Consider the following 19,110-nt stretch of genomic DNA (forward strand, 5'->3'; position numbering starts at 1 on the left):
CATGTTCTCACTCATAGGTGGGAACTGAACAATGAGATCACTTGGACTCGGGAAGGGGAACATCACACATCGGGGCCTATCATGGGGAGGGGGGAGGGGGGAGGGATTGCATTGGGAGTTATACCTGATATAAATGACGAATTGATGGGTGCTGACAAGTTGATGGGTGCAGCACACCAACATGGCACAAGTATACATATGTAAGAAACCTGCACATTATGCACATGTACACTAGAACTTAAAGTATAATTTAAAAAAAAAATGCATCTGAAACATTTTAAAAATAAAATGCATTACTTATTTTTTCTCACTCTACTCTAATAGCGAAAAGTTTGCAAAGCCACACTTAATTTTTTAAATTGTTAAATAGAGGCTTTTGAAAGAGATAGAAAACAATTTTATTTCTAACATTTTTAAAAGTAATACAGTCTTAGGAACTTGCACAAGTTTTCATTTTATTTATAAAGTTTTCTGTTTTTATAACAAATAAAGATGTAATATATCTAAAATAGGCATATAGTCATTGGAAATGGTCTTTAAAATGTGTTATTCCACACATTAGCCAGTGACCAGCGTAATATTAATTTAATTAGAGAATTTCCTTAATATAAACATAAGGTTTGAAAACATACCATTTCTCCGTTAATAGTACAATGTCTCTTCTAAAACTGTTGTTTTCTTAACTTTAAACATTCTAGATTCTGGGAGATTTTTTCAATGAAATAACTATAATGCAATATGTGTAGAATTTTTAAAGTAGTTGTTATCAAAAGGATACAAGGTATAGGATGAGGATATTACATTAAATTATATATAAATAAATTGGGGACTACAGACCAAGTTATAAGAAACTTTATTAATAGCAATGACACTTACTGCCATACACTTATTCAACACATCCTCCAAATTGCCCTAAATTGTACATCAGTCTTCTATTTCAAACCTCATATTTGTTCATCATTACTTATATGGTAAGGTTTGCATCTTTAAGCGCTTTATAATTTGACCTACTTTCCTCTTGAATTCTGTCATTTATCTTTGGCAGTCAGAATATACTACATATAATTCCTTTAAAATTGTATCATTCTTGAAGTCTTCCAACATTTTTCCCTGCTACTCCTTCTGCCAAGAACTCTGTTTCAACTCTTGTGTAGCCAAATACTGCAAAGTAATTTTTCAAGATTTAGCTGAAATTTTAATTCCTCCTGATAATTACTTCTCTCTTGCCTCTCCATAGGATGGACTAAATATCTTTGATAGCTTTTTCACTTTCTACTAAGCTAACATGTGAATATCTCAGTGACAGCACATCTCATGTGAAAATAGATTATATTCTTGTACATGTTCTCAATAACATTTACTTCCTTGGACACTTTTTTGCCCACAGATTTACAGAACCATGATTTTTGAGTCATTTCAAAAAATTAAGTCCACTATCAAAGGATAAATGTATATTGACATTATAATATTTAATATAATATTTGGATGGACCTAAAGATAATTCCAAATAAGAAAATTTATATACCTTGAAAGTTGGTAAAGATGTTTGATTAAATGTATTATCTCTAAATTTCTTGCTATTATCTACTCATGTCTTCTTTTAAAATTTAAATTAAATTCTGTTTTATTTATTAGCAAATGCTTTTACAAATATGAGCTCTATGTTGCTATATTTGAAGGGACACTTCACAAGTTTGATTTTGGTCTTTTTATTGTGCTCACTATTTTGGATGTTACTAACATTTTATATTTCATGCATTTAAATTTACCTGTCTATATTTCTGTTCTATGACAATATTTTCTCTCACCTTTTCATTTTTTTAAAAAAATGTGAAGTTTCTTAATGCATGAAGAATGTGAAGGTTTGAACTTATTCACTTTTCTCTTTCAAACTAGTTTTTAACAAGTACAATTTCAAAAATAATGGGTAATTATAAAATAATTTCAGAGAAGAATACCATCCAATTACAATCCAATTAAAGACAACATATCTAATCAATAATGATGTAATATGACGGAGAATATAAAATGTACATAGAAGTCATTAAGCGCCTAGACTAAAGTAAATTTAGTCATATGATACAATATATTAAATATCAAAATGGCATAATTCATAAAAAGTCATGATAATGCAATCAGAAAGATCAATGCAGGTATACCCGCATTTCTTGTACCAAAGAAAAAATGTAGAAATAAATTCAACACATAAAAATGTTTTATATGTTTTAAAATTAGGAAGTTTTCACATTAAACATTATTCTCATATAAAAGCTTTACAAATTACTAAAAGAGTCATTTAAAAACCATGCTTTTGTCATAACATTCCCATTTACTAATTCATATAACATGAATCTGTATGCCATCTTTGACTCCTCTTTCCTTACCTTCCACATGGCACCCAAGAGTTTATTCTAACTCTTCTGTGTTTCTTACAACTAAATCTTGATTTCCATTCTCCAAAGACATTCCTCAAATTTTGATGATTATTGTCTCCTACAAAGACTATTGTAATAGTGTCAGCAGAGGTCCAACGGGGAAGCTTGAATTTCACCCTGACTCGAAGTAAGGAAGCAACTTTCCCTTCTGGACTGTCAAACAAGTCAAGTGGGGAACCTCAACTTCCACTCTCACCTGGGAGTAATGATGCATTGCCTCCTTCCTCAACAGGCATGGTGTCACAGGAAGCCTGATAAAACAGAGGGTTCAAATAAAACACAGGGACATGTAACATAATATCCAAAATGCCCAGGAAGAACCAGGAAAATGTCACCACTAGGAAAATACCTCAATGTCGGGATAACACAAAGAAATAAAAACAAAAAGGAAATGTCTGTGTCTGCAACAAAGCAGTAATAGTGAATAATGTTAATAGAACATTGTCATCTGCTACAGTCCATTGAAATTCAAAATCTTACTCCTGTTAGAATATTTGACATTTAAGATTAAGCTCTGGTCATAATTATAACTTTATTTCAGTAATCTATTGTGTGTCAATAATCCAAAAACTGAGAGGATATAATCACACAAAGAGTTACTTCGTAGAGTGTTTAGAAGCCTATTTGTTCCAAAATAGTTTTTATAGGTTACTAGCTCTAGCATATGCAAACTAGCACCATTTTTGGGTCCACTAAAAGCTACCTAAACTTTGTAAATATCTGATTAATATCAGAGACTTAAATGCATAATTAATATATTCGAATTAAGGAAAGGAGCTATTTAAAGGTAAAAATGTAGCATATTCCTGAAAGATAACTTTTTATCCTATATCCAGGAACATAAGGAAGGCAATTAATGCTTGTGAAAACTGGGAGATGGTGTGATCAGTGAAAAATAATATTGTCCTGTATTTGCCATTTGACTTCCTTTCATATTTTACAAATGTTTTTATTTATATTATTTTGCTTGCTTTATACCTCATACTCAGAGCAGATAATAATATATATTGTGTAAAAACTACAAATATCTATTTTAGGATTTTATTTAAAATTTGTATGATATATTTGTTCAGACATTATGAATGTGTGTGTGTGTGTGTTGTTAGATAAAATAAGGCTGTGAATATTTAATAAGAGTTTTAATAATTATGTAACTATATAAATATAAAAATAAATTTATGTAGATAACTGGTTGATGGTCTTAGCAGTTTAGCTATTAAATTTAACAAGTATGCAAATGATGAAGTATGTTTTAAAAAATCACATGGAGTTTTCCCATTGATCTGATTTAAGATATAAAAAAGAAATAGATTTTTCAGGTTCACTTCTAATAATAGTATACATAATATAGTATAAACATATGACTTAAGGAGAATCTATCAAACTTGACAAGCCAAATATCTTATTGTAAAATCAAATCATTAGATATTAGATGTATGTTTCTCATCAGGATGCATGAGGCAGTGTGAACCAGGAAGAGTAAATATCATGTTTCTCCCTCAGCAAGCCCACTTCAGACCTTCAGTTTGATTTAACCTCAAACAAATGGTCATGTTAAATATTTTTAAAAATATAAATCAGCATTTCTGCATTTATCAAAGTAAATAAAATACTATTAATATAAAAACAGTCCTTTTAAAAAATTCCATGAATACTATAAAATAATTATCTTGAACCTTTTAAAATGAAAGACTTTTGAGAATTTTTCAAATAAGGAATTTTTACTGGTAAAAATTCAAAAGTGTGATTGTTTACTTGATATGAATGACCCCATGACCTCTTGAAATGAAGGAATATAGATAATTGTGTTTTATACTCATAGCTATAATCTGCATTGTGTACAATCTACTTAGAATTGCTATAATATAACATTACAGTCTATTTTATGCCTAATGTTTTCATTCTAAGCATTTCTGAATTTCTCTGCTTAACAATTTTAAATTGAACTGTAAGGTAACAACATAATTTAGGTTACTGGAAGTCAATTAACTCTGCATGATACTTGAGAAAAATTGGCTTATACAATTGTAATTTCAGAAAATAAAAGCTTCATTTTGTTTTAGAGTAGCTCACATCAAGGACAATTATTCTACAGGAATGTATTTTTAGTTCTAACCTAGCAGAGAATAAAGACATTTTTTAAATTCTCTTTTACATTTTGACTCCACAGTAGCCCCATAACTGAAGAACTTTCCCCTAAATATTGTAGCGTATTCAATGCTTTGGGTCACTTTAGGGAATGTTGTTTTAAAAAAGATTAAACCACTGATGACTTTAGTTTTTAACCTCAGTCATAAAATGCAAGCACTCTACTATATCCCTACAATTTAAATGCAAATAATCTTTAAACAAAACTAATCTTGAGGGCTTTTAGATAGTGAATGATAAATGGAAGGGAATTTTATAAAGTGTGATAGTGAGCAACTCTGATTTCTTTTACACATCAATCATCCTTCCACATAGATCCACAATTAAAATATTCCTGTGCTTTTTGAGGGAGTCTGAGAAAGCAAGTTCATCATTTAGCTGCCCGTGGCATTACCTTGGGGAGAAGTAAGCTGATCCAAAGGGTAAGTGTTAATTGAAAAACGTGTAAGGAAACTGAAGATCCTTTCTCTATGTTTGCTTACCTGCAGAACCAAACCTGAGTTGTGCCCAGAAAGTTTAATAGTCTTGTCTAAAATCGTGCGTGCTTAATACAAGAAAGGATGCAATTATTATAGTTGAGCTCTTTTATAATGGTAAAATCAACTCATCTTTTCACAAGATTACTTTCAGGAGAATTTTATAATGATAAAATTATTTTTTATACATATCCAATAGAAAGAAAACTTACTCTTTATTTTCACAATCTTGCTGCTTATGTAATTGTAAATTTAAAATACAAACTTTGTGTTCGGCTTTTTTTACTATGAATTATTTTTGAGACATAGAAAGTAGTGGCAAATAAGGAAAACATTAGAAATAAAAGAAAGTAATATATACCGTTTAGTAAAAGGATTTAGAATTCTTAGTGAAGAAGTTGATCCTGAGTCTGGGACAGGGAAGGTACACATTGAGCCTGGATGATTTTGTTGTACCAAAGGTAAGAAATAGCCAAAGAATAATTAAAACACCTGTAAAGAACAAGAAGTTATTCTGCAGGGACAGTCACTGTCCAGCTGTTAATAATAATAATCTGAATTCATAATGGCATAAAATGAATAAATTAATAAATAAGGGAGGAAGGAAATCTCTTCCTTACAGAGGATCAGCTAATATAAAAACAAGTATAGAGTTGGAAAAGTATGAACAAGTGGTAAACCCAACAGGTCAAATTTTGATAAATGTAACCAGTTATTACTTACAAAAAAATAATAATTTTATGGTAAGAATACTTGTTAGATTCCTTAACCATGTTATCAAATTAATATCACAATACTGGGACAAATGAACGTCAGGTGCTTCCAGATATAACATACTGAGAAAGGCAATCTTCACTTTTACAGTATTCCTACCAAAACATGCAAAACTCAACCTGAAGAACAAGTCTAAAAAACAATTCATCAGTAATCTCCAAAAATGCCAAAGGGAAGGAACACAAAGAAAGTTCAAGGAAATGCTCTGGATCAAGAAAGCTGAGAAAACAGAATTTAATTCATGATACTTTACTGGATTCTGAACCAGGAAAATATATTTATAAACCACATTATTGGAACAGTTGATGTTATCTGAGTATTAAGTGTAGATTAGATAATAATATTGTATCAATTTTTAAAAATTATACTGTAGTTATGTAAGAGTATATGCTTTTCCTTAGGAAGCATATAATGACACACGTCTAAAGGGACATGATTCTATCACTTACTCTCAAGTGGTTCAGGAAAATTTATACATCTACATACATACATACATACATATGTGTGTATATATTCATGCACACATAGAGAAAAAGATAAAGAGAATAAGGTCAATGGGGGAATGTATGAATAGTTTGCCAAACTATGTAAAAGTCTACGGGAGTGTTTTAACTATTTTGCATCTTTTAAACTAATTTGAATTATATCAAAATAAATACAATTTTTGAAGGCAGAAATGAGAATTTTGTGGCACCACTAAGTTAATAGAGATAAAAATTTTCCTTTATCACAGAGTCAAAGGCATCAGTTTGTCATCATATCACAAGAAACACTAGAAATAAATACAACTAATGTGTAAATCAGATTGAATCTAAAATGTACATGAGGAATCAGAACTTCTTTAATAAAATTTTTAAAGTAATCTTGAATTGAATCAACAGAATAAACATTTTAAATAATTCCTTTCCGATTATTTTTAAAAATACTCTGCTGCACTAGCAACGTGTAGCACATACACACTGTTAGATTCTCATTCAGTAGATGGTGTTCTTTCTTTCCTTGTTTAATCTACTTTTTTTGTATCAGTATCTGATTATAATAGTCATGTGTAATCTGTAGACAAGACAGCTACCCGGAAAATTGCTGGGGTTCTTTATCTCAAGACTTGGAGACAAAGAGAGAATGAAAATAACAGAATAAACAAACTTTGGAAGCAAAACTGATTATATGTTACTGCTCATTTAACTATGTATATTGTTGAAGCATTTCAGTTGGGTTCAAATATAAATCTAGTTTCTCTTTACAAAGAACTGGAGAAACGCCTCAGCTGATGTTAGCTGGGAAAATATTTACTTTTTTCATATAGTCTAGAATCCTTTATTTTCAAGTTATAATGAAAATTTTATTTCATTGTTTTCTTTCCTTTTTTTTTTGTATTTCACTTAGTAAATTATTCAACATGGTCATTCAACTAGGTCATTTAGTATTCCAAGAGAGTAATAAAACAAATAATAATATGATTTCTGATCTTGGATTTGCAATTTTGTAGGAGAGATAGATACATGGGCTATTTTTGTTACTGTGTAGTTGTGATTTTTGTCAGACATTTTAGTACTGTGTACAATGTATATTCATAATCTGTGTACAGTTGTTAAATCATTGTGGTATTTTATTTGCTTTTTTAAGAAAACATACTTACACTTGCCTTTTATTATTATCTTAAAATAAATTTATAGGGTACAAGTGCAATTTTATTACAGGCATAGATTACATAGTGGTAAAGTCAGGGCTTTTAGGATATCCACTAGTTGAATAATGTACATTGTACCCATTAAGTAATTTCTCATTATCCTCCTTCTCCCACACTCTCACCCTCTGAGTCTCCATTATCCATCATTCCACTCTCTGTGTCCATGTGTACATATTTTTCAGCTCCCACTTATGAGTGAAAACGTGATATTTGACTGTGCCCGACTTGTTTCATTTCCGATAATGACCTCCAGTGCCATATATGTTGCTGCAAAATACATAATTTGATTATTTTTATATGCCTGAATAGTACTTCACAGCATTTTTAACTTTAAAATTATTGACCTAGATTTATATTTTATTTTTTTCTCTAGTTTGAGATCCTCCCACCTTCTGTCTACAAAATTGTCAATTTGTAACAATGGGGAGAGTTATATGCTTTTTTTTTTTCTTCTTTTTGAGGGTGGAGACTCTCTCATTAGGAAGAAATCTAGATATGAACAGGCTGACACTATGAAATATCTCTCATCAGTATCGAGCTCTACCCCACCAGAGCAGTTCCAGTTTTCCCTTTTAACCATTTCTTTTCTATCATTATGAGGGTGCTGTTAACATTTCTTCTATGTCCCAAATAAGCAGCAGTTCCCCATCATGTACAGGATAATGTCCACAATATTTTGATCTGCTATTCATTTGCTACCTTGACAACCTCTTCTTACCTTTGACGTTGTTCAAATATAAATTCTTTCTATGAAAGAAGACATTTCCCCCAAAATCCACTCCTGATACTTACTAGCTTTTATTTCTATAGATAGCACTTATATTTCTTGGTAATTTGTTATACGTGTATTTTACCTGCTCCTTAAGACTATGGGAGGTGTACTAACTTTGTATGCCTTCTCTATATCCTATCTCCACAGACCACACTCTATTCAACCCGTAGTATGATGCTTGGAACACAGTAAGTTCTCTTTAGATTCATGTAGCTAATCAAGAGCTTCATGGAGCCTTTGGCTATGTCTTTACTCAGTAGAAAGAGTGTGAGCACACACACTCATTTGAATTCTACAGGCCCACATTTGAAATCTGACTATAGAATTTATGAAGTGAGTGATTTCAGGAAAGTTGATTAGTCTCAGGAACATCACATTCCTGATATGTAAACAGAAATACTGACCTTACCTTTCTTGAAGGGTTGCTGTGAGAAATATATACAAAATAATGTGTATAAAGTTGTAAAATAAGATGTGGAATGAAATAGCAGAGAAAATGCATTGGTCATGCATACCTGGAACAACCACGCAACAGACACAAACATACATACATACACACACACATACACACACACACAAAATAGAAAAGACTGATTCAAAGGCAGCTAAGAGCTACTGAAGACACAGAACTAGAGGTATATGACTCCAGAGAGGAAGAACTTCGAAGAGTCAGAAGCAAAATGGCCTAAGAGGGAAACACAGAAATGAAGACAGTAACAAAGAACTAAGAGAAGGGCAATGAGGATAAACACAACTAAAAATTTACTGAATATGAACTGTATAAAACAATTAGACTTATGTTTTATGGGGTTCTGTTATATATGAAATTAAAATGTGTAACCAAAATTATACAAAAAGCATAAATATACCTGCTATTAAAATGTTCTAATGTTCTAGTTTCATTTTGGAAGTGGTAAAAGTCATAATTTGTGTGAGAATGAATTAATAATGCATATTATAATCTTTAGGGTAAGCAATTAAAGAATAGCAAAAGAGTAGACAATACATTTACATAAAGGGAAAATAAAGCAATATAAGATAGTATATAATCTGTCTTAACCTCCCTCACCTCTCTGAGCTCCTATCCCCTAGTTGTCCTCTTGGAGTCTGTCTGGCAGGGACATACCCATCTCAGATTTTTTATTTTGGAAGTTTCTCCTGCCTGTCACAGCTTTCCCTGGATATATGCGTGGTTCCGCCTCTCCTCTCATATGGGTTTTAAATTTCCTGTATTTCTTCCCTTCATGATTTTCTTAGCTCTTACCACCAACATGCAACGTATTTTACTTATTTACCTTATTGATTTCTTTTCTTGATCACTAGACAGTAGCTCCATTTCTGTTTATCTTGTTCTCCACTGTGTTCCCAGTGCCTACACTTCTGCTTCACCCATAGTAGGTAATTCATAAATAGTTTTGAATGGATTGGTACTTTCATATTAGAAGGAACAGAGAGAACATTGCTATAGTCTGAATGTTTGCCACCCCAAAATTTATATGTTGAAATTCTAAGCCTCATAATGAAGCCTCTGGGAGATGATTAACCACAAAGGCTGAGTGGGATGAGTGCCTTTATAAAAAAGTTCACAGGGAGCTGTTTTCCCCCCTCCACCATATGCAGACAGAGTGAGAAGGCTCCATCTATGAGGAGCAAGCCCTAATCAGATACTGAATTTGCCAATATCTTGATCTGGGACTTCCCAGACCCCAGAACTGGGAGAAAAAAATAATTTTTATTTATATGCCACCCAGTTTTATGTTATTTTGTTATAGCAGCTCAAATGGACTGAGTCAATATTGACTTCCAATTCGGGGCAAGATGAATTTGAAATGATCAAGGGAAAACAAGATAGTATGTTACTTGGAGAATTAAGATAACACTTGAAATAGCCAACTGTCTTTTTAAAAGTAGAAACTGTGTAACTGCAGTAATTTCATTTTTAAAACTAATGATCTCATTTTTAAAATGAAAAGTCAGATCACATAAGCACCCAAGTGAAATTTAAGATAACAGGCAGACATTAAGACTAGACTTGGAAGTCTGATATATTCTGGAAATTAGAGGATATAAGGAAATCATGTCCACTCATTATTTTGTGCTGTATTTGAAATATTACTTATGATTGGTAAATACTATTATGTACTATTTAATAAATATTTATAGATTTGTTTTGGTGGCAACTTTTGTGCATTTAGCATCTTGTAAATGTGCTCATATAAAACTTTATATAAATAATGCATGAAGAAATCAACAGCATAAAGCTAGTAAGAAAACAAAGAAATTAGAGCATTACAGTACCAAATTTAAAGTGAATCTTTTATTGTGACATTGGGTCCAATTAAGTTTGAAATGCCATAATTTATTAATTCTCCACTGAAACCAATTACATAGGCCAGGAATATGTCAAGATGTTAACAGCTCTTCCATCTCAGTTATTTTATGAAGGATTAGATAGAAAACTCCAAACATACAAAAAGCCGATTCAAAGAGGTATCACATTTGCTACTGTTTATATTTCTACCTTCCCAAACCCATGTCAAAATGTAATCCCCAATAAGGCAGGATTGATAGTTGGAGCTCATGAGAAGTAATTGAGTCATAAGGTCTGCACCCTCATAAGGCGTTGAAACATTCATAAGTTAATGGATTAATACGTTATTATGAGAATAAGATTGATGGCTTCGTAAGAAGAGGAAGAAAGACTTGAGCAAACATGCCCCCTCATCATAGGATGCCCTGTGCTACTTCGAGACCCTGCAGAGAGTTCCCATCCGCGGGAAGGCTCTCCCCAGATGTACATCCTTGGACTTGAACTTCCCAGTTCCAGAACTGTAAGAACTAAACCTTACCCCACCCCTACGTCTCTTAAAAAATAAATTACCTATTTTCAAGTATTCTGTTGTAAGCAATAAAATCTAAGACACAATTAGAGCTGCTTTCCATTGGCAATAAAACTTTGAGAGAGGATTGCTAATCTGAAGAGAGCACTGGGGGATGGTTTTAACTTAATACCCAGTAGAGAAGTTTCTGTTTTTGTGTTTTAACTTTTATCAGTTAAAATGGGTAGAAAAAGAAAGTTTATAATCATAGAAAATACTGAATATTGCATTTACTTTTTTAAAAAAAGTTTATTTTTTCTTTTCACTTAATTCTTTTGTTACTACATTTATTAAAATATAAATAAATTTTTTGGTCCTTATTTTAGTTAGTACCTTATTGAATATGTAAAACTACATATTATCCTAATTCTTTTGTACTATCTTGCCTAAATTATAAAAGCATATTTTGTTCTTTTTTTTTTTTGACCAAATAGTTATTGAGCACGCTACTTATTTACCAAGGACTCTCTGTGCCTGTTAAGCAGTACATTGAGGAATAAAGACTTGCAAAACATTCCTGAATCATGAGACCCTACACAATAAGCCCAGAATGGTATAATTTTTAAAAGGGTACCGTAATTGTTATGCAAAAAATAAAGCAGGTAAGGCACAAAGGGGATAGCGCGAATTTTAATTACAGTTGCCAATTGTTTATGACTTCATTGAAAAAGTGATTTCGATTTATTTGTTGACGGTGGATGGCTGTTTGACATATAGATTCTAATGGCAATAAGCATTCAAACTGCGAAAAATGCTAGTCTTGCTAACTGTGATAATAATTGGCAATTATTTTTGGGGAGAAAAAATCAGGCTAAGTTTAGTGAGAAAGGTGGTCAGATTCTACATTTTTTTTTCTTAAAAAAAAATAGAATCAGAATTTTCCATGATAGGCTAGCTATGCGGCATTAAAGAAAATAAAGAAGATAAGAAGCCAAACGTAGAAATGAAGCCTGCCCATTAATGGAGAATGGAGAAGAAAATGCAGAATAAATGGAGTTTTGAACAGCTGACGAGAAGCTTCATATTAATGGTTTAACTGAGTGCTTACAGCTCCAATGGCCGAACACTTTCAGCTCCATTAGTTGCTAGGTAAGGAGTCTAGATTTTGCAAGCCTAAATCAGGAGATGCGAGCTATAATTGGCGGATTTCACAATATAAGTGTCCGCTAAGATTAACAATTTAATTGTGTGGAAATTATTAAAATGAATCTCATACAGGGCAGATAAAGAAGAGTTTTCAGAGATTCAGCCTCTAAACATTCAATATTTAAAAAGGATAAAAGAAGAAGCATGCCAAGTACCAGCTACTAAATGAGTTGTAGAGTAAGATGGAGAAAAAGCTTAAGCGGAATATAATGTCCTTCAAAATTACAAACGCACAGCTTATATGGAAAAGAAGAAGCTGCTTTGCCAGCTTAAAGGCTGCTGACACCGTCAAATTACAATGAAAACTGATAGTTTGTCATTGGATTTAAGAATGTGATTAAGAGTATTTTACAAGAATGGTCGCGCTACAAGAACCAACTGATCGTCTGTAAAAACGCCGACAGTATTGCACCTAATATGCGATTCAGGCGCAGCCACCCTTGAACAGTAGCAGCGCAAGCAAAGCAGATATATGCAGGCAGGTGGCAGAAATGACAACAGATGAAGTTTCTGAAAGTTTTCGGTCCAACTACTTCAATTTTTTTCAGTGAAATATGAAGCAAAAATAATTGAATTGGAAAATGAAGATGGACCAAAAAAAATGCCTAAAATTTTAGGTGCATACATTTCTGCTCAATCTTTTCATTTTTATTTTAAATTCCTACGATTTGCCAAAATTTTCTCAAATAAGTTTTTTTCCCATTCCTCTATTCACAGATCTTCACAAATAATTCTGGAAGCTTCAATCTATTATTTCTTTATAAAATGTAATATAAAATTAATTAACAATTTATTCTTAATTTAACTTTCAACTTCAGAGGAAAAACTGGCATCTATTATTTTGCTGTTAATCCAATTTTCATTTATATGTTTGTATAGCACCATTTAAAGCCTTTTCTATTCACAAACTACATGGGCTAATTAAACAACGTTATTGAATAAAGAAATACCTATGTATTCATTAGACACCAAGACAGAAAACATTATTTAAGTAGGGAGCTTAAAAAAAAAAAAATAGAATGTATATACATATATGTATATGTGTGTGAGAAAGAAAGAAAGAGGGAGAGAGAAAGAATTTAGAGGTGAGACTTTCATTGGGACAAGAGAAAATTTCCAGATTTAGTAATAGTACCCCGACAATTACAAAACAGAAGAATTACAGTGAAGACAACACCTATACTAAAGCATTCTCTTAACTTACACAAGAGGTTTCAAAATAAATGAGCTTCTTTAGTCCTCAAAAGTACTCTGTGAGGTAGATACTATTTTCATTCCTGTTTTACAGATGAAAACTCTAAAACTTTGGTAGTATATTACTTGTCCAAATTCACATAGCAAGTAAATAGTAAAACTAGAATTTAAAGCCAAACAGTGCTTTGTTGCAAACTTAATCACTATTATACTAAGTAATTCACCTACATGGGGTAGTAATATAGTTTTATTGGAAGGCTGAAGAATTACCAAAAAATTTAATGGAAAGTTATTTTTAATATATTAGATATTTTGAAGACTCATTTTAGTACAATGACTTTTGTTTTCAAAAGCAGATATAAACAAAACTTAAACTGTGCTTTAGCTACTGATGTGGAAGATTGATGATGATGTCAGTCTGTAAAGAACAATTCCACCAGCAAAACATTTAATAAAGTGTTTCTCCTTGAATGCTATGATGGTGTCATGCTGGTGAAAATGGAAAATTGATGTAAAAACAACGTCACTCTTTTAACTTGTTTAAAAAATCCTTTTATGAACATATTTATCCTATCTAAATAAAAAAAAGTTTCTTATATCACTATGTAAAGACCTTTAAGGGTGTGTATTAGAATCGTAATACCAATAATTGGCATTGACTAAATGCACATTATTAGTCTATACTTTCCTAAAGCACTTTACTTTTATAATGTCACTTAATTCTTGCATTAGCACTGTACATTTGGTGTTTTAATAGCTCCAGTTTACAGATGAAGAAACTGAGGAACAGAAAAGTTAAGTAATTAGTCTAAATTGAATAGGTAATAAGTAAAGCAGTTAGATAAAACAATTGTTATCTTATTCCAAATAGATTTAAAACATACATTATTCTATACCAAATACTCTGGTGAAGAGCTTCAGGAAATAATAAAACCTGCATATTGTGTAAGTTAGCATCAAAAAACGTTATTGACTCCGTATTCAACTCTTAGAATTTTCTCTCCATCTCAAACCCTTGTTCTATGTTTGTTTCTTCAACTATTATTCTGCTTAACTGATGACTTTTTTTTTTAAATCCCTTTACTTCCAAAAATATATTCATTGAAAGCTTTACAAGGAATTTCCATTAAAATCTGAATCAATTTGTCCATTATTTTATGCTTTCAGATTACATATTTGCTTCATTTCATTACTTAAAAGATTAGTGACTGCTACATGCTCTTTAATTAGTACCAATTATACGATCAATTAAAAGATAGAAGTTATAGAAAAGAATAACTCTTACAAAACAGTTACTTTTCTTTACAATTGGAAAGGTAAATTAACAATTGGAGAACATACTGTACTACATAAATTTTCATTGTGTATTTTTTGTATCCTGTTACTTATATGTGTAGACAGTATTCAAAAACTGTGCTTCAATCCATTCAGCTATGGAACCAAACTACATTTCTAGCCTTGAATTATTGTGCCCTTGGAAGAGATGGAACACTTTTGTTTTGCAAGGTAATCATTTAGGGAGAAACTGTGTTTTTCAACTATCATATTCTATAATCATGAATCATTTTATATTGAAAATCAATGAACTAATTCTTTAGTGATTTATGTAGGACTGCTTGGAGGTGACAAATAAACCAATCAAACATAATTGCAGGTAAATTACTTAAATCTAAATTTTAGATAGATGCATGACTTTACCATGAACATTTGAAATAGTCCATGTTCTTTATGTTCAGGTAGCTTTAACTGCCTCCATGACTATCTGCCTTATTACGAACAAAGACATGAAATGAAAAGCATCATAATTAAAATGCTTAACTATCCAAATGCTTTCAGCATCGTACTCAATGCATTGCTTTTTTTTCCTGTAAATTTGCTGAAAGAGAAGCTGGAACGATGGAATTAAATGAACTGAAAAAATATCCAGTCTCAGCTTTAAGAAATCAATGAAACCACATTAAAATCAAGTAGTAATTTGTCAAAATATTTCTACATATTAATCGTTGGAAAGTTTTGCCAAGCACATGTAATCCTGAAAAAACTGCTTCAATTGGCACAATATACTCAGGATGGAATAACATAGCATATCATGACTATCTTTCAGGGCTATTTCTATGATATTTCAATCTAGACATTCCTTCAGAGAACACACGTAAATGCTACTATGCTTGTAATATTGCTGATTGTAAGAGATATTTGTATTCAGAATAGAAACTATAAAAAATAATATTAATAGCCTATAGAGATACATATAGGGTATGTTTAAAGGAGTATGTTTAACAGATCAGAAGGTAATAAAGAAAAACTATATGATTTGAGAAAGATTTATGATTATCAAAATATAATTATAATATTAATTTAGATTGTAATCACAATTGGACACACATATGAAATGAATTAACAGCAAAGTTAATTATTCAAAAAAACTAGTAAAATATTTTTAAATGGAGAACAGTACATCATACATAAATAAATCAATATGTAAAAGTAGAATTAGAAAATTGTTTCTATAATACTTGGAATATTATTGGAAACACAGGAATTACAGAATGTTGGATGTGGCATTATTATTTATATTGTGATTCACACATAATTACTATGTTTAAATACAAAATTGTGTTCCATTATTTAGCTGCATTAACAAAGCTGTGATCATTCATTATCTACAAATAAACTGAATATATGAATAAGTACCTTGATAAATACTTTCACACAGTATTTTTTTCTTTTAGTTGATGTTTTTCAACTTAGTTTTTTGAAAAATATGGTATTTCAAATTGCTAATTTGTTTCATGAAAGTGGTCTAGTATCTCTCTATCTGTATTTGATCTCTAATTTTCACCACAACCATATTTTATGTACTCCCATAGTTTTATTTAGAGACCTATAACCGGACTATGATTAATATTTTACATAATCTCTTCTCCTTAACTGTATGAGACCCACAAATTTAAATTTTTTTATATGAATGTCTACTTTGTATATGCTTCCATGACAAGATATTGGATTCTGTACTGCTAACTCTGGGAGTTTTGTTTTGCGTTTGTGTATTACGATTTTCCAAAATGATAAGGTTTAATAAAGCACTACTGAAGCAAATAATTGGAGCCATTTCTCCTCAGAGTTTATATTTAAAGTAACTAAAATATATGAGTGCCATCCTCTTTTGTTCACCTCAATAGTGTCTGTTGTCTAGTTTTACTCTCTAATAAAGTAAAGCATTACCTTTTCTTCCTAACGTCCCGTTTCCCTATATGGCTTGCCACTAAAAGCAGGTGTCAAACATAACTTTAGTCTCTACATTTTCATTTGTGAATAAAGGGTATTGAACCTATAAAATAACTGGTATTGTATTTCATTGTATGGTGAAAGTTAAGATCATATTAATTCATTATGTTAGGTTGAAGCATACAGAAAAGGTTCACCTTGATAGAGTAATTATATCTTATTCTAGAACAATAGTTGCCAGAACAGATAAAAAGAATATCAACACCTCAATTAGTAACCATATAACTGCCCATGGGTTAACCACAAGTCTTAAAGAAACAGAAAAAAAATTGAGAAAGTATATTTTGTATTTAAAATCTCAAAATTATGCAAAAATTCTAAAGATATGTTCACTAGAAGAGATCTCTAGTAATAAGAGCAGAGAGTTCTACATTGAGTGCCATTTATATCATCTCATTTGATTGTTCCAAAAATTACTCTAAAGTAGGATTAATTTTTAGAAATAGAAAGGTTAAGTAATTTATTTGAAGGCCCCACCTTAGAAAATGACTAAGCCTGGAGAAGAAACAAAATCCTCTAACTTAAAATCAAAATGCTGTGTCCAACGGTTAAATGCATGATGAGAAAAGTTGGGTGTAAGTTGCTTTTAAGTCCAAGTTTCTTTTATTTATACAATCAAATATTTTCCTCTGTTCTTTTCTTCCTATGTAAAACATAATTTAGCTTCTATGACAACTAGTCACAGTCTCTCTTGGATTTGTGCACTAATGTATATTCAGAGACACTAAAGATATCCCCAGTGCCACTGCATTTTCCCTAGATTCTGCCTTGGCACATAGTAGTTGCACAACAGATATTTATTTTGTGACTAAAAGAATGAACCTTCCATGACTCTGTTTGGGAGTAATTATTTCATCTACCAGCATCAATCCAAAGGTGGTTTATTAAAATGTTAAATGTGATATGAACATTTGTGACGAAAAAAGTTCCTCTTGAAGAGGTGCAACGTATGTGTGATACATACTATCTATAACATTTACATATCTATCTTCTTCAAGATAAATCTGTTAATTATAAAACGTGTGATATCTAAAGTTGTCTAAGGAGTTGGAATGTATAAGTTTCTAGAAGCTTAATCTTTTATTTAACATATACCCACAAGAAAATAACATGACAATATTTCTAAATGACTTTTTGTGATCCTCAGACAGCGAGGCCAAAATTTAGTATTGTCTGTGAAATACCTTCAACAGCTTCCTGTTGGTACCTGCATATAAAACTCAGGCGTCTTTTTGAGTGCCTGTTATTATGTTATCCTTTTGGTATGTGAAATAAACAAAATCAGGAGAGTATCCAAACTAATGTTTGATAGTAACCATGTGTTACTATCAAGCTATAGCTCTTCTCTTCTTTTCACTAATTTTTCTATTGCTTCTCTACCTTCTGTTTCCACACCTCTTTAGTATTGAGTCAAACAGAAAATGAAACTATTATTAGTGTATCTGCTATCCTTCTAGGCCAGACTGCATGTGTCTGTGGGAGTTGGCAGTGAAGGACTATAAAAGGGGCTTGGAAATAATTGTCAAAAAACAGAAATTTGTTGAATCTGCCTTCATTTAGGCATGCAAAATTTTGAACACATCCAGAAATTTCTCTAAAACAATGTTTGGAGTTATGGGGGATTGGTGGCATCTCTACTAGATATGGATCACAAACTTCAGATAATTCTATAGATCACTTCAAAAATGTTGTCTTTAACTCCTCTTTCTGGCTTCTTCCCTCTGTGGTGTCACACTGTAATAATACTAAAAGCAGCAACTATTTTTGCCAACATCTCTGAATTGTCATTATTCCTATTGTCTACTCAAGGTAGTATGCATTTCTGATGATTGACAGCAAGAAGCCCATACTCTGCACCAGAAGAACACCTCCTCATTGTTGCACAAACCTCCTATTACCATGCTGGACAATCAAAACTCCCAATATGCAAACAAGATTTTTGGAAAGTGAAAATTGATGTATGTGTGTGCACATGTATATATGTGGAAATTTACGGAAATAATATAAGACATATTTCAACAGAGATGAGACAATTGGAGAATTACTTTTACATCTTTTTATTGGTAAATAAAATATCCAACATGATTATTTAAATATTTACAGTTTGAGGTATCAATTGATTTAAGTATAGAAAGAACATTAGAAAAATGAATGGGGAGAGATTTTCCTTATAGTAGTTTACACAAATTATTAACTCAAAACAAATATAAAAGATTACATCTGTGTGCTGAAAGCAGTGGCAACCAATTGCAAACTAAGTTGTCATTTTAATTGAAAAATCAGTAAATATAAATATATATATTTATAT

The 19,110-nt window shown here is 31.3% G+C and overlaps 1 pseudogene; it reads left to right on the plus strand.

The window, feature by feature from the left end:
• The window catches only part of LOC108520438 (ATP-dependent RNA helicase DHX29-like), a 49,089-nt pseudogene extending 36,325 nt beyond the window's left edge, over positions 1 to 12,764 (plus strand).
• The last annotated feature ends 6,346 nt before the right edge of the window (positions 12,765 to 19,110 follow it).

This window comes from Rhinopithecus bieti, unplaced genomic scaffold (genome assembly GCF_001698545.2).
Source record: "Rhinopithecus bieti isolate Rb0 unplaced genomic scaffold, ASM169854v2 scaffold_51152, whole genome shotgun sequence".
Classification (NCBI taxonomy): domain Eukaryota; kingdom Metazoa; phylum Chordata; class Mammalia; order Primates; family Cercopithecidae; genus Rhinopithecus; species Rhinopithecus bieti.